We start from the raw sequence: 14,293 nt of genomic DNA on the forward strand, positions 1-14,293 counted from the left end.
GGGAAAGGGAGAGAGACACATTTCCAGCCAACTGCCTGCTTCAAACGCAGCCCAGTCAAAATTAAACTGTATTCCTGCCTTGAGCTTCCTCCCCCAGGATCTGCAGCCCCACCTGACCCCCACAGGGCTCTTCCTTCCAGAACCACCCTGTGAATGAACAGCCCAAGGACCAGAGGATGCAAGGACCTCATTCAGCACATGGTTTAAGCACGTGGACAAACTGAGGCTTAAACTTTACACACACACACACACACACCAGAGACAGATTAAATAAACTCCGCCCAACGTAGGGACTAGAAAAGCTGAGACAAAAACTGCATGTTTTGGAGGGAGAACAACCCAGAGAGGGAAGGAAAAGGTAGGATACATAAGACAGTGATTTTTAAGCTTCCTCTGGCTTTCCAGATTATACCAAATCTTTAAAGACATGTGTGGTGAAAAGCCAATTTGGGGACTTCTAGTTGTTAGAATTTCTATTTTGAATTTGGTGGGGTGGGGAGGATGAGGCAAAAGAAGAGGAACAAATTTCAAAAGAAACTTAAATCTAAACCACATTTCCTTCCTTTCAAGCCCACTCCCTTCAAAAAAATTTGTTTTAACAAACAATGCATTGTTCCCCACTCATCCATGCCGAAGTTCCCCCATGGCAACAAATTTCCTATAAAAAGACTAGAGCTTCCTAAGTGGAAAAAACGTAAAGAATAACGTAAAGAATAGTCCACATCATTTGTTGCAAGGTTAGAGAGAGGATTGAGCCTCAGCTCCTTTCAGCCAGGGAGAGCAGGATAAGGGACAAAATGAGTCCTTGTAGCTGCTGCTCTGATTTTAACAGAACTGTCTTCAGTCACATCCATTTTGAATCTTGCCTGTTTTAATTAAATAAAAAATTCACTTGAGTTTCCTAGCAGATTACAGGCACACAGATGACTGCAGGGAGGATTTTTTTAACCTGGCAGTTATTTTAATGAAGTAGGAAATGTGGTATTAAAGGAAGCAAAGTACATTACACGGTGGGGGTTTTGTGGTGATGTTTTGAGGAGTTTGTGATTGGTGGGGTTTTTTTAAGTAAAGAATCCCAGACTCTGAAAACAAAAAAAAATTGCAAAACTGTGATGAAATGGAAAATCTCTGAAAGATGATGTGGAAAATACCTGAAAACAATGACTTTATCTGGAACAGGTAAGCAAGAGGGAACACTGGTCTGCACCAGTGCCTGGAGGACACAGCTGGCACACAGCAGAACTCGGGAGGAGGGGAGACAAGAACAATAAGATAGCAGGAACGGCAAGAAAAAATTAGTCATGGGTTTCTAATAAAAATCATACATCACTCCAATTAATTGTCAAGGTAAGTCAGCTATTTAATTAAAGGAAGAATGTATCACCAACAGAATCAGCCATTTCACAGGCGAATTCTTACCCAGCCATAGAAACATGTTCACTTCAAAAGATTAAAACATCACTGTCACAGTTCCAGGTGGATACAACAGGAGTTATTTGCTCCTCTCTCCCCTGCTGCAGTGCCAAGAAAGCAACTTCCCCTTGAGGGAAGCACTCAGGCTGGGTGAACATCCCTGAGTCCTCTGTTTGCATTCCCTCCTTGACTCCTGCATGGCTGACTCGGTGCTCCCCAAACAAGGCACGGCTCTCAGACAGCACCCATGGAAATGAAAGCTGATGTGTGCATGGCCTCCTCTCTCAGAAATCTGCCTGCTTTTGGTGCTTGCCTCCACCTGAAACAGGCAGCCCTTCTGTTTGCCTTATTGGCCTTTCTGCCAGCCTTCAGCTGATCTTGAACGATCTTAGAGGTGCAAAAGGAACATTTCAACATCAGACCATCACTTAACATCTCCTCAATTCTAATCAATCAGCTCAGCACCAACAGGTAATGAAACAAGGAGCTTCCAAGGCAAACACTACCAATCAGAAATACTTGTGCTTCGGGTTGGACTATTTGCATAAAACTCTGGCAGGTGATGAAACAAATCCACTTTCTTAGCGAAAACAAACCTCACAGTAATTTTGCTGATAAACTACTTTTATTGGGGGTTTTTTTTCAGATTATTTATCAAATTCATTCTCTGCTCTGTGTTTAAAGGTTACACAAGATGAACCCCATTGATGAGTAACTTCTGAGTAATAACTTGTGGAAGATAAAAGTGTCATCAAAATTTTGCTGCTCCAAGCTGATCTGCTGTCTCACTTCCAGATCCTTGAAACAAGGGGTGAAGATTTCATTTAAAGGTGCCCAGGTGAATTTTACTTTTCCACCACTGTCCCTTCAACAAGGAGGACACTCCTGCAGACACCAGGGAACCCAAGGCTGACACCTCTGTGATGAAACCCAGCCCAGAGCCTTGGGCAAGGCAGGGCTGAGTGAGCAGCACGGGGAGGGCAGCAGGCTCAAACAGGCCTCCCTTGCTCAGGGACTCAGGCACTAAGCAGAGCTTCTGTAAGGGAAGAATTGCTAAAATCTCATCCAACACAGATGTTGCTGCAGCCCAACGAGGCACTGTGTCTTGTTGGGCTGCAGCAACATCTGTGCAGAAAATCACTGTTTGTAGTGTGATCTGTGTAGAAAATCACTGTTTGTAGTGTGATCTGTGCAGAAAATCACTGTTTGTAGTGTGATCTGTGCAGAAAATCACTGCTTGTAGTGTGATCTGTGCAGAAAATCACTGTTTCATCATAATAGGCCTGGCTCCCCTCAGCTTCAATGAGCCACACTCTCAGAAGTCAGTCCAGAGAGCCCACAGGATCCCAGCTTTGGAGGGGAGGTTTGACACAAATTCAATCCTTTGCAATCCAATCTCAGCTCCTCATTCTAACCTCCAAAGGCCAGACCAACCCAATCAACCTCTCCATCCTTGTGCTCCTTTTTTGTCCTATCATTCCCCACTCTCCAGCTCCCTTCCAGCAAAGGGTGGCACCTTCCCTGCTGCTGCCTTTCCCCAAAGTTCTGGAATCTCTCTGTGGCTTTTCACCCACATCCTGAGGGAATCACAACATCAGGATCCAGCTTGGTGCCCAGTTACTCCACACTGACTGCCTGGCATTGTTAAAGCCTGACACGGACATGTGCTGCTCTAAGGGACTCTGCTGCTCTAAAAGGGTAATACAAGAAATGCCTCTGGAGTCAGAATTATTTGGAGAGTAACACACCCCATGCCTATGCCTAACAAAGAATTGAAGGAAATAGACCAGCAGAAACCTCTTTATATTTTCTAATTTCTTATCCCATAAGGATTTCTTTGGGATCACCTTTATCTTTACTGTATTAAAAAAAAAAAAAAAAAAGAATACCAGTGTTGGATTTTTTTTTTTTAAGTAGGATTCCTGGTACTGTAACACTGACTCAAAGACTAGACTTTTTTTTTTTAAAGATGACTTATCAGGTAGTCTAATCTGTATTCCTGCCAAAGCAAGACTATTCCTGACAATATTAGCACATTGCCTATTCTTGTTTTGGCTCTGCCAGGGCCCAGAGCCTCACTCTGCCCCCCCTGCACATCTACAACACTGTTAATAGCTCTGGGAGGGGTCTGCCAAGAACCACACCGGCACCATTCCTGGTGGGCAAACTGCTCATTCCCTGCTCAGCAGCCCAGACTTGGAAATAGAACTGATGACTCACAGCTTGGGGAAAAAAAAAAAAAAAAAGCCTTTTAAAAAAAGTGTGATTATCTAAGAAATCTTCCCAACCCCGTGCCTCCACTTGTGCTGTGACTGACTGAGCAGGAGCTGTGCCTGTGGTACCTGGCTGCACAAGAGCAGCATTCCAGCTCCCAGCTTATCACCAGCATTCCCAAACACAACTCTGGCTCCTGCTTTCAAGCCATTTCACTTGGTGTGGAGCACAAAATAAAGTTCTGTTCAAGCCAAGCCTGTCTGCTCACATAATTCCAGCATTTGGTACAAGTGAATTTTGGCCATAATGTATTTACCTGAATTTCATTTCTTTGAGGGGTAACAGTGCTGCTATTCCCGTTTAAAAAATGAGAATTACATCACCAGAGGCTAAGACAGACCCACAGAGGCAGCAGCCCCTGAGAATTTAACACTTTGTTATGGCTCTGAAGAGGATCTCAAGGGACCCACCTGAGGCCACATAGGAAACTCCCAGGGAAAAAGAACAACCCAAACAAAAAATAATAAAGTCAAGCCTGTTTCTATTAACTAACTGATTTCTAAAACCACAAATACGGTGAGTAAGCAGATCACATTCCATATTGCAAAACACAGAACCACGCAACCAGTCTGCAGCAAGGAACAAAACAGATATGTAAAATTCTTCCTGAAGGACATGGGTGACTAGTGAATGTCTCAAACAGCTGAAGTTAAGAAATAATTTTCAAAAAAATCATCAAATAATTGGTTCTCAATATTAAAAAGAGAGGTGTGTCATGGGTAATGTTTTAGAAATGCCATGGTTTATGCTTTGGGGCAGCTGTAGGTTAGCACTGACATGGTAATAAAGAAATATTGGGCTGAAAACCCAAATAAAAGCTGGTTTGGGGACTCTGGGGCATGTGCCCCACATCTCCTGCTATGTAACACTTCACTGCAATAATTATGTCAGTTATTATATTTATAACAACATTTCCCTGGGAGACTGGAATTGCAACATTCCAACTAAAGGCTAAACAATTAATTAATTTTTTGGGGGCTGGACAAAACAAGCCAGCACAATCTGGATGAAGATGGCTGAGGGCACACACCAGAAAGGCACTGACCAAACCTAAAAGCAAGTTCCAGGTGGATTCTGATGGAGCAAACCCAATCCTCTAAAATAAAACATGAGAAAAAGGGGCAGAGCTTTTCCTCAACTTTCTTCAAACAGTTTTCACTCAATTAAGAAGTTTTGTTTTCACAGAATGGCATTTTTTTCCATTCCAGAGACAGAAAAGTGCATTGAAAATGTGTTCTGTTAAAGGGGGGCTTCTGCTGAATTTCATCACTGGTTCATGAAAGAAGGGTTCATGAAATGAGACAGGTTTTATAGGACTGGCACAACAGTCCTGACTGAACACTTCCAGTGGGTTACCACAGCATTTCACAACCATCGCTGAGCTGCCCTAAGTTTACAACAGTGGCACAGAAAAGTGTTGAAATAGCAGAGGATTTTTATAAACAATATTGAGGGAGGTCAATTTTACAAAAAAACACAACACCAAACCCAAGAATGGTTTCAGGTGTTGATACAATTTCCTACTGTCCTTATTATTTTCTGATATGGCTGAAGATTAGGCCACTGAATGTAAAAATCTTCTGGAAATGATGCATTTATGCAGCTAAATAAGAAGCAATCCTTTCAGTGATTGAGCTTGCCTTGAAGCCACAGGTTTTCTAATGAGCCACCTCCAAAAGTGGCTGCTCAGCATTTGTGTGAACATTTTGACTCAGAAACTCTAAATCAAAGCTGCTTTACTGTAATCAATATCAAGAAAAATGGAAATTTAAATTTCCATTGTCCCCATCATTTTTATACCCATTCTCTAATCATAAATGTGAAAATAAGTTGTATTTAAGCTCCCTGGTGTTTCTGTGCTCATTAAACAATTTGGTATTTTATCTGCCTCAGCTTCTGGGCAAGTATCTGTTTTTTCCACCAGAAAACAGAAAGCCAATTGTATTTCCATTAATTATAATCTGAATCCTTATCCTGTTAGACCAGGATAACAACCTATCCCAGGAAACCCTATCCTGAGAGATGAGCTGAAAGGCTTGAGTAGAGCAGGACAATCCCAAGGAGTTTTCTCCTGAGCAACCTGTGCAGGATCAGCTCTGCAGAATTGATGGATTTCCATTTTTAACATAACTCACTTCCAGACAGATTTTTTAAAATTCTAAATTTTATAAAAATCTTCCAGACTTTAATAAATAACTTGTCTGGTTAGTGTATCTGAAAGTTCAACACAAGGAAAGATTTGTAATACACAGTTTTAAAATCTCGCTAGCAATCAACAGTTTAAATTGTGAACACTTTTAATTTGAGCAGAATGAAAAGCTGACATGAAAACTTAAGAAGTTGGTAGTCATAATTTATTTCTCACACTACCAGATGCTCAGAACATTTGCTTCTCTCTCAGTTAATGATTGCACAGAACAGTAACTGTCTCACAGGACCCAGAGTGTTAAAGAAGCAGGGCTAAACAAGTGTAATCTCAAAAATTAATCCCAGTTCTCTCTGCAGAGCAGGAGGTTCTGGAGTTATCATTCTGTTTAATATTATCTGGGTAACAAGAGCCAATAAATTTCCTCTCTCCTCCCTTCTTTAGGAATTAAGCTTTCCACCTACACTCTTCTTCCAAAGGGGATCCAACAGTGACTATTTTAACATAGTGCTCAGAAAAAATGGATACATTAAATGCCATCAGATTGAAGACAAGTGCTGCAGAAAAAGCTGTTTTATTGATGTATTTTCTCCTGCTTTCTCACCCTTGCAAGATGCTTCCACTATATCCACCCTCCTTTCTACAGCATATTCCACACAAACATGCATGTTGCTCATTTTGTGCTTGCAGGAATTCTTCAGTCACTTAAATCCACTTGCTTCTTTGCAGAATTTGACCCAAATATTCCTGTGAAAGTTCTACCACCACAGGGGTTGACTGCCTTTATTTTTTTTCTGTTATATCTATAATCTTCTCTCTCCAGGAAATTAAATACTCCCACCTCCACCCTTACCTACATTTTCAATTTGGCAGCTATCTGCAACTCTATCCCTAAAAATCAGTTTGATGTTTGTGGGAGAAGCTTTCTACAAAGAGAAAAAGGAACCCAGTGCTATTATTTAAGAATTTAATCAGTAATTAATAATCAAAGCTTCTCCTGCCACTCAAACAAACAGCCCAAAACCAAACAAAGAGGGATTAGGAGATGTGATGTTAAGATTTGGGTTCATCTGAATATCTGGGAGCACACTCACTTTCCAAACAGCTGTGCTTGCTCCTGGGAACAGGAGGTAAAAATCCAGTGTCTCATGGCTACAAATAAGTAGCAGATGCTGTTAGCTCATCACTGCCTGTGTGTCTACCTCCAAATTCCCTCTTTATAGAGAGAAATGAAAGCAAACCTGCACACCACCGTCCATCTGTGATCTCTATTTCAACACAGCACTTCCAAAGGATACAGGGGAAGAAGCAGGCTGTGCACTGTATTTTATTTTACTGGATGTTTTTAAAGTCCCTGTTTGAATAATCTCACCAGGGTGGTCACATCAGAGATATTTAAATGTAATGTGAGAAGGGAGGAGGCGGGAAGAGAGAGAGACTCTTGCTTTTGGGAAACAAAAGGTATTTCTGTAGCTCTAAGCCTTGCTGTCTTGTGAGAAACTCCTACAGAGCTTTAATCTTTATCACATTCTATCAAAGTGCTACTTTAAAATTAATTTCAGTTAAAAGAAATTAATCTTGGCTACTCTCAGCCTTAAGCACAAAATAACTCATTTTCTAAGTTCGTTAAAACACAAACAAGGAACTGTTGTTTTCTACAAAACTTTACCACAAGCAATCCAGCAGCATGAAAGCAGTTTTGCACCTGGAGATGAAATATTTCCTATCAACAGTCACAGTTTTTAAACATCAGAAGCACCAGATTAGGGCTTTGCTGCAGGATAAAGTAGCACAGAACTCCTCATTACCTGGTCCAAGTCCCAGTTTCAGTAGCACTATTTTTTTAAATGATGTTCTGTTTAAAGAGTTTGGCACTTGGAATCTCAGCTCCACAAAATAAACCCAAGGCAGGATGGCTGAGAGTCATTCCAGAGGATCCAGCACATTTCCCCTGGCTGGCTCTTCTTTCCCAACAGCTCCCGTGCCCGATGCCATGGGTGACAGCAGGACACATTACCCTGCTCAGACTTCCTTTCATGGGGTAAGAGGGCTTTTTATGCAAAGTACTTTCCAGCCCAAGCTTGTTCACACTAACTAAAAAAGCTGAATTAAGAGGTAATTAAGTCTGTAATTCCCCTTTACATTCCATCTCACCCTCAGATCGTGGTAAAGGGGAAGGAAGGAAGGAAGGAAGGAAGGAAGGAAGGAAGGAAAGAAAGAAAGGAAGGAAGGAAAGAAAGAAAGAAAGGAAGGAAAGAAAGGAAGGAAGAAAGGAAGGAAGGAAGGAAGGAAGGAAGGAAGGAAGGAAGGAAGGAAGGAAGGAAGGAAGGAAAGAAAGAAGGAAAGAAGGAAAGAAGGAAAGAAGGAAAGAAGGAAAGAAGGAAAGAAGGAAAGAAGGAAAGAAGGAAAGAAAGAAAGAAAGAAAGAAAGAAAGAAAGAAAGAAAGAAAGAAAGAAAGAAAGAAAGAAAGAAAGAAAGAAAGAAAGAAAGAAAGAAAGAAAGAAAGAAAGAAAGAAAGAAAGAAAGAAAGAAAGAAAGAAAGAAAGAAAGAAAGAAAGAAAGAAAACAAGTTACCTTCATTTAAACAAAACGAAACCTTCTCAAACTGTGGCTCCCCAGGGCAGTTGCAGCAGAGTTTGAAGTGAACTTAAACTCTGCCAATGCCTCTGGGTAGGCAGAGCTGCTGCAACCAGTAGTGTAATGCCCTTCACCACAGGTGACAGCTCCTAAGTAAATAATGAAACAGCAGAAGTCAAAAAAATAAAAAATAAAGGTCTCTGGATTAAGATTACCTTCCCCTAGAGACAGACAGAACAGTATTATATCTCATTTTTAGAAGTCTTGAGACATATTCTGCTGTTTAAGACCTCTGTGTTAGTGGTTAATGAGCTTACACAGTTGCACATGGAATTGAAGGTGCCTTTTCATCCAATTTCATGCAGTTTCTCTGGGTGTATCTCACTGACTTCAAACAACCCTCACAGCTGGGGGAAGCAGAACTGCAAGAGACATTTAGGGATGTGTTTCTTTCTGTTCAAATCTTATCCTGGTACCAGCAGCAGGACTTTAAAATCCGTTGTTATCTTGCCGTATGGGGCACATATTTGCAATATGCGTGAATTGATAATTATATTTTCCCTTGTTCTAAAAATAAATTTAAAATGGGAGTGGCTGCCTCATCAGCTAAGGGAGCTGAAGCAACAGAGCAAAGTCCTTGAGCTGTTCCCAAATCAGCGCAGCAGCCACATTCCTCCTGAGCCGGCCGCGATGTGGGGAGGGAAGGGGGAGGAATCTCCTTTCTCTGCTCGGTTTTCACCCCCCGGAGATTCGCGCTACAGCAGCCCCAGGTGTTGCTCTCACGGGGAATTGGGTTTTAGCTTAAGGACTAAAAGGCCCAGGAGAGCCATTATGTTTATTTTTATGTATCCTCCTCGAAATAATCACGCGGCAATTTTTGTTCCCGCTCAGTTGTGACCACGTGCAAGAGGAAATCCTCAGCTCTCAGTTCCCAGGGCAGGGACTGCTGCCCTTATTTATTTGCAGTGTAGGGATTTGCAATACCATTTATTAGGTGGGAAGAATTTCTCTCTTATCAATCCCCTATCTTCAGATAAGTCTGAGAACTTTACAAATAGGGCTGCTTATGACTTACTGGGCTTCCAGCAATGGCCACTGGTATGTCACAGGTGAGTCCCTTGAACCCTCAGGGAAACAGGGCAAGTTTTATCTCAACTCCTTTTTAACTGTCAGAAAAGCAGCTTTTAAAGAGACTCTGCTGCAGCTGTTTACAAAACTTGCATGATTTAAGGTACGGGTAAAGAATAGGCAAAGTTAGACAACACTTTTAAAAAACACATAATCCCTTCTAGTGCTGCCCTTGGAGAATATTCCAAATAAAGAACACTGCAGTCTCCAAACAAAATTTGCACAGGGAACCTCTAGACTTAGGGGATCACTATATAAATATATATATTAAAAAAATTTTAAAAGCCTTTGCCTGTAAGCTGCTGATTGTCTCTCCAAATTAATCCAGCTTTATTCCATTTCCCTCCTTCCAGCCTTAAGTGCTTTTCCGGGGACCAGCTCAGTAACTCTTACTGCTCGTTCATCTAAATCCCCTCTAACCCTTTAGATGGCTTGTGAGATACTGACTCATGGGCAATTTCTTATCTGAAAGATCAGAAAAACTGCCAGATATTTTCATATTTTCAAACTCCATTGGTGTAAAGAAATTTCTAAGCCAAGAGCAACGTTTTATGTGCTATAAATCAGGGATGATAAACTGATGAGGGACTGTCAAATGCAATTCCTAACAACCGTACCAGCAGCACCACTAAAGTAAACTGAGAAGGAAAAGCCAAACAAGAGGGTTTTGTATCAAACCAGCAAAACATATTCAGGCCTGTGAGTAAGGCAACAGCTGCAACTCCTCTGGGGAGATCCACAAGAGCAGAATGAAATGATGCAGCTTCATTTTCAAAGTGAAATCAATAGAGCTGTTGCAGCAGGAACAGAAAATGCAGAAAATAAAAGATATATGGCAGTGCAAGGAGAAGAAAAAATACAGCAGGGGTGTTTTGTGACCTACAGGTGCTTTATTATGCAGTGATTTTTTTTTTTTTTGTATGGAAGTCTAAGACTCTACAATCCCATAAATGAGTAAATTCTTTTATTAACCACATTTGGGGAAGTACTGCACTACCATAGTTTACAAACCCATTAATTAAAATTTCTAGGAGTTACTGGAATTGCCATTCAGGGAGCACTAAGTTCATCCAGAATCAATCTCAACCTTCATCAGCCATCTTCAGACCTCAGGGGGTTTTTCAGAGCTCATGTAGGTGCCAGGTCCCTCCTGGATCTGCTTTTTCCACCTTTTGGAGCCCTCATTCCCCAGGCCATATGGTTGGTTTCTTACCTCTTGCTCACCTCCCTCAGTAATGATTTGGTTAAAAACTTTCAATTTGTCATTCAACAGATGGTCCTTTTTGCTGCACACCACGGGTCCTCCTCTCCCGTTCATCCCATGGGGTTTATGCCAGTGTATCCCCGTTATTTAAATGAATCCCATCTGCACCCAGCTTACACGATAACACTTAGGGAGTGAAGGTGTGGATTTCCAGCACGGCTGACTTTTCCAGCTGGGAAGTCCCCAGAGAAGGTTGGCCTCCTGTTTATCATTTCCCTGCTCCATCCCCGGCCATATGACCCCTTTGTTTTGCCCTGCACAAGCACTGGTGCTGTTCTGACTTCATAAACTGGTCCAGGGAGCAAATCCCTTTGGGGGAGGGAATAAATATTCCCACTGCCTTAGGCCCTTTCACCAGCAGACACACTACATCTGCTCAGGGAAATTGTGAAAGACGACTTGGAGTGTGCAACTTCAGAGAAAGAAGTTTTGTTTTGAAGGAGCCATGTGTGCAATCTGCTCTCCCTTGGCTGGAGAGCTGCCAAAAGAGCTCCGGCATCAAGGACAAACGTCAGCGCCGTCCCTCAAAGGCGCAGCACACAACTGGCGCGGCTGCAGGAGAGCTCCAGCTCTCTACACCACCCAAACCTCGGGCTGCTTGAGCCCCCAGGGGCTTAAGGATTACACAGGACAACTCTGGGCTTCTGTGACAGCGACAGAAATTTCCCTGGGCTGCCAATTATCTCCACTGTGCCCCTGCTGTGACACACTCTCCGCACGCCAGAGATCTCCCCTACCGCTTACATCCGCACTTGAGCTGGAATCGTTCTTCCTACGGAAACTTTATGTTCTGGTCCTTTCGCCTTGGCTAAAAAACTGGAACAGAAGTTTAAATGTGACACTTTTTCGGCTTGGTAAGCAGCAGGGAAGCACTCATTCTGCATTTCTTACTTTCCGGAGGTAAAGTAGGTCCCAAAAACCGCTCAAGGAGTTGAAAGTGCCGTTTCAAGCGGGGCTTAAAGCAAACTAAGCCTGCAGTGCCACCGAAAGGGGCAGTCCCGCTGTCCCTGCCACCTCCTGCGCTGGCATCAGCTGGCTGCTGCCTCGTCTGCTCCTTCTCCATCAGATCTCTCTCCTTCTGACATTACCCTCGAGATAACAAGTGCACCCAGCCGAGCAGAGCAGAACCAGCCCTTCAGCAGCACACAGCCTCACCCCGCTTTACACCCGTCATAAAAAAAAAAAAAATCCTCTCAAATAAAAATCTTTACAGATAGATGGCTAGTCATTGGGTTAAACTAAGCCTTGGTTAGTCTTTGGGTTAAACTAAGCCTTATCATCACCTGTACTTCTCACCTTTAAGGTATTTCCAAAAGGTCCACATCTCACCTTGCTGTGCTTTGCTTGTTTATCTCAACTCCTATTTATAGGCTTTTTTCCCCCTGCATTAATTACCAGCAGACTCGCCGACTTCGCCGCTCTCCGTCTCCTAGCAAAGACATTTTTGCCCCGCTGCCTCCCTGCGAGCCCCACGAGCATAAAATCGCCGGGTTTGGTGGGTCCTGCCCGGGGACCGGCTGTGAAGAGTTAAACCCTGGGGCCGGCAGCCTTCACCTGCGCTGCCCGTGTCACTGATAAGGGACATTGGCCGCGGTCACGGCCGAGCCCTCCGCTGGGAGAACGGGAGCTTCGGGGATCCGCCACCCCCGACCTCAGCCCGGCGGGACCCTCAGGGAACCCCACATCCCCTCAGGGACCCCCCGAGCCCCTTAAGGGACTCCGCATCCCTTCAGCCCCGGTGGGACCCCCCAAGCCCCTCAAGGGACTCCCGCGCTCAGCCGGCCGGGACCCCGGAGTCCCTCAGGGAGCCTCAGCCCGGGGGAGCCCCGAGCCTCCTCAGGGACTCCCACGTCCCTCAGTCCCGGCGGGACCCCCTCACGGCCCCCACACCGTCCCCGCTCACCTGGGGCCGCCGGGGCAGGGAAGGGCTCGCTCACCCCCGGGATGGGGAGGGAAGAGGCGCTGCAAGCCCAGCGCCGAGCCGGCCTGCGACGGCGGCGAGCGCGGCGCCTCCACCAAGTTTCCGGGCGGGGAAGAAAGTCGAAACCTACGTGAGAGGAGGAGGAGGAGGCAGCGCAGCCGCCCAGGTGTCACTCGCCCGCCCGGCACGGCTTGGCTCAGCCCTGCCCTGCCCTCCCCTCACCGCCTCCGCCTCCTCCTCCGCCGCCGCCGCCTCCCCGGGCCGCGCACACCCGGCGGCCTCGGCCCGCCCCGCCAGAGCAGCCGCGGCGGCTGGGGCGCGTCCGGGCCTCGACCGCCCGCTGCCCTCGGGACACCTACAGGGCCTCGGCTTCCCGCTGCCCCCAGGGCATCCCCGCTGCCCTCGGGACACCTACAGGGCCTCGGCTTCCCGCGGCCCCCAGGGCATCCCCGCTGCCCTCGGGGCACGTCCCGGGCCTCGGCTTCCCGCTGCCCTCAGGGCATCCCCGCTGCCTCAGCGCAATTCCCCCTGGGGGTATTCCCGCTCCCCTCAGAGCATTCCTCTGTCCCTCAGGGCATCCCGGCTCCCTTCCGGGCATCCCTGCTGCCCTCAGGGCAATCCCCATTCCCTGGGGGCATCCCTGCTTCCCTCAGGGATAATTCCTGCTCATCTCAGAGGAAAAGATGGCACTGGAAACCAGGGAGTGTTGATTTACCTGTCATTTCTATAAACTCCAAGCAGTTCCAGGTTCCAGTGTCCCTATTAAGGCAACTCCCTGGAACTTTCCTGCTTCCAACTAGCAAAATGACAAACCACATACAAGGGGTTTAAAAGTTTCCAAGCTGTGTTAGCACTATGTCCAAGCTTGGAATTCCTCCCAAAGGAAGAGACCAACCCCCCACCATAGTCTCTGGGTTATAATTTCTTTCTCTTGTTCATCACACAGCCTTGGAATTGCTCTTTCTGCAGACAAGAGGGTCATGAAGTAATAAAGAAGATGATGTTTGTGACAATAAAGAAAAGAAAATAGAACTTTGAACCAGCGGTTTAGAGGAGGATTTATTAGGAAGGGAACTTTTGTACACTGAGGTAACGTAGTGTAGATGGAACTAGTACACGCCTGTCTGCATTTGATCATTTAGAATGTCACAGAGTTGCTGATACAGAACTAAATGGAGGGAGGAGAAAGTCCTTTCCATGTCCTGAAAACACCTTCTCTGCTTTAATAGGGCAGGGGATCTGTGTTATTCGTTCATATTCAATAAATGAGAGAAGAGACCATCCTTTATTTCGAGACTGGAACTAAATGGTATTTAAGGTCCTTTCCAAGCCAAGCCATTCTATGATTTTATATCAGTTTTTAAATTCAATTTGTCCCTTTTGTGTCAAATTTTCTATGGAGTCTTTCTGGTTTATTGCTACCTCATTAATTCATTCTGTTCCCTGGTTTTGTCTGCTGAAGTCTGACAATGAGGGACTGTGAGCTGTGCTTGAGTGAGTGAGGGCTCTTTGTGTTGCACAGGTGAGGCTGTAGGAGGTACACCATGTACTGGAAAAGCAGCAAGGTGCT

The 14,293-nt window shown here is 44.8% G+C and overlaps 1 protein-coding gene across 2 annotated transcripts in view; it reads right to left on the reverse strand.

The window, feature by feature from the left end:
* LOC311158044 (ligand of Numb protein X 2-like) overlaps positions 1-12,881 on the reverse strand; it is a 29,480-nt gene extending 16,599 nt beyond the window's left edge. The window contains exon 1 of one of the 2 annotated variants that reach the window (XM_084213157.1): positions 12,706-12,881. The gene's annotated coding sequence lies outside the window, so the exon portion shown is untranslated. Of the gene's footprint in view, positions 1-8,407; positions 8,524-12,705 lie in introns of those variants that run through there. The other variant, XM_084213158.1, reaches the window with a different exon arrangement.
* Positions 12,882-14,293: the final 1,412 nt, after the last annotated feature.

The sequence above is a fragment of the Fringilla coelebs genome (assembly GCF_963513975.1).
Source record: "Fringilla coelebs genome assembly, chromosome: 11".
NCBI classification, from domain to species: domain Eukaryota; kingdom Metazoa; phylum Chordata; class Aves; order Passeriformes; family Fringillidae; genus Fringilla; species Fringilla coelebs.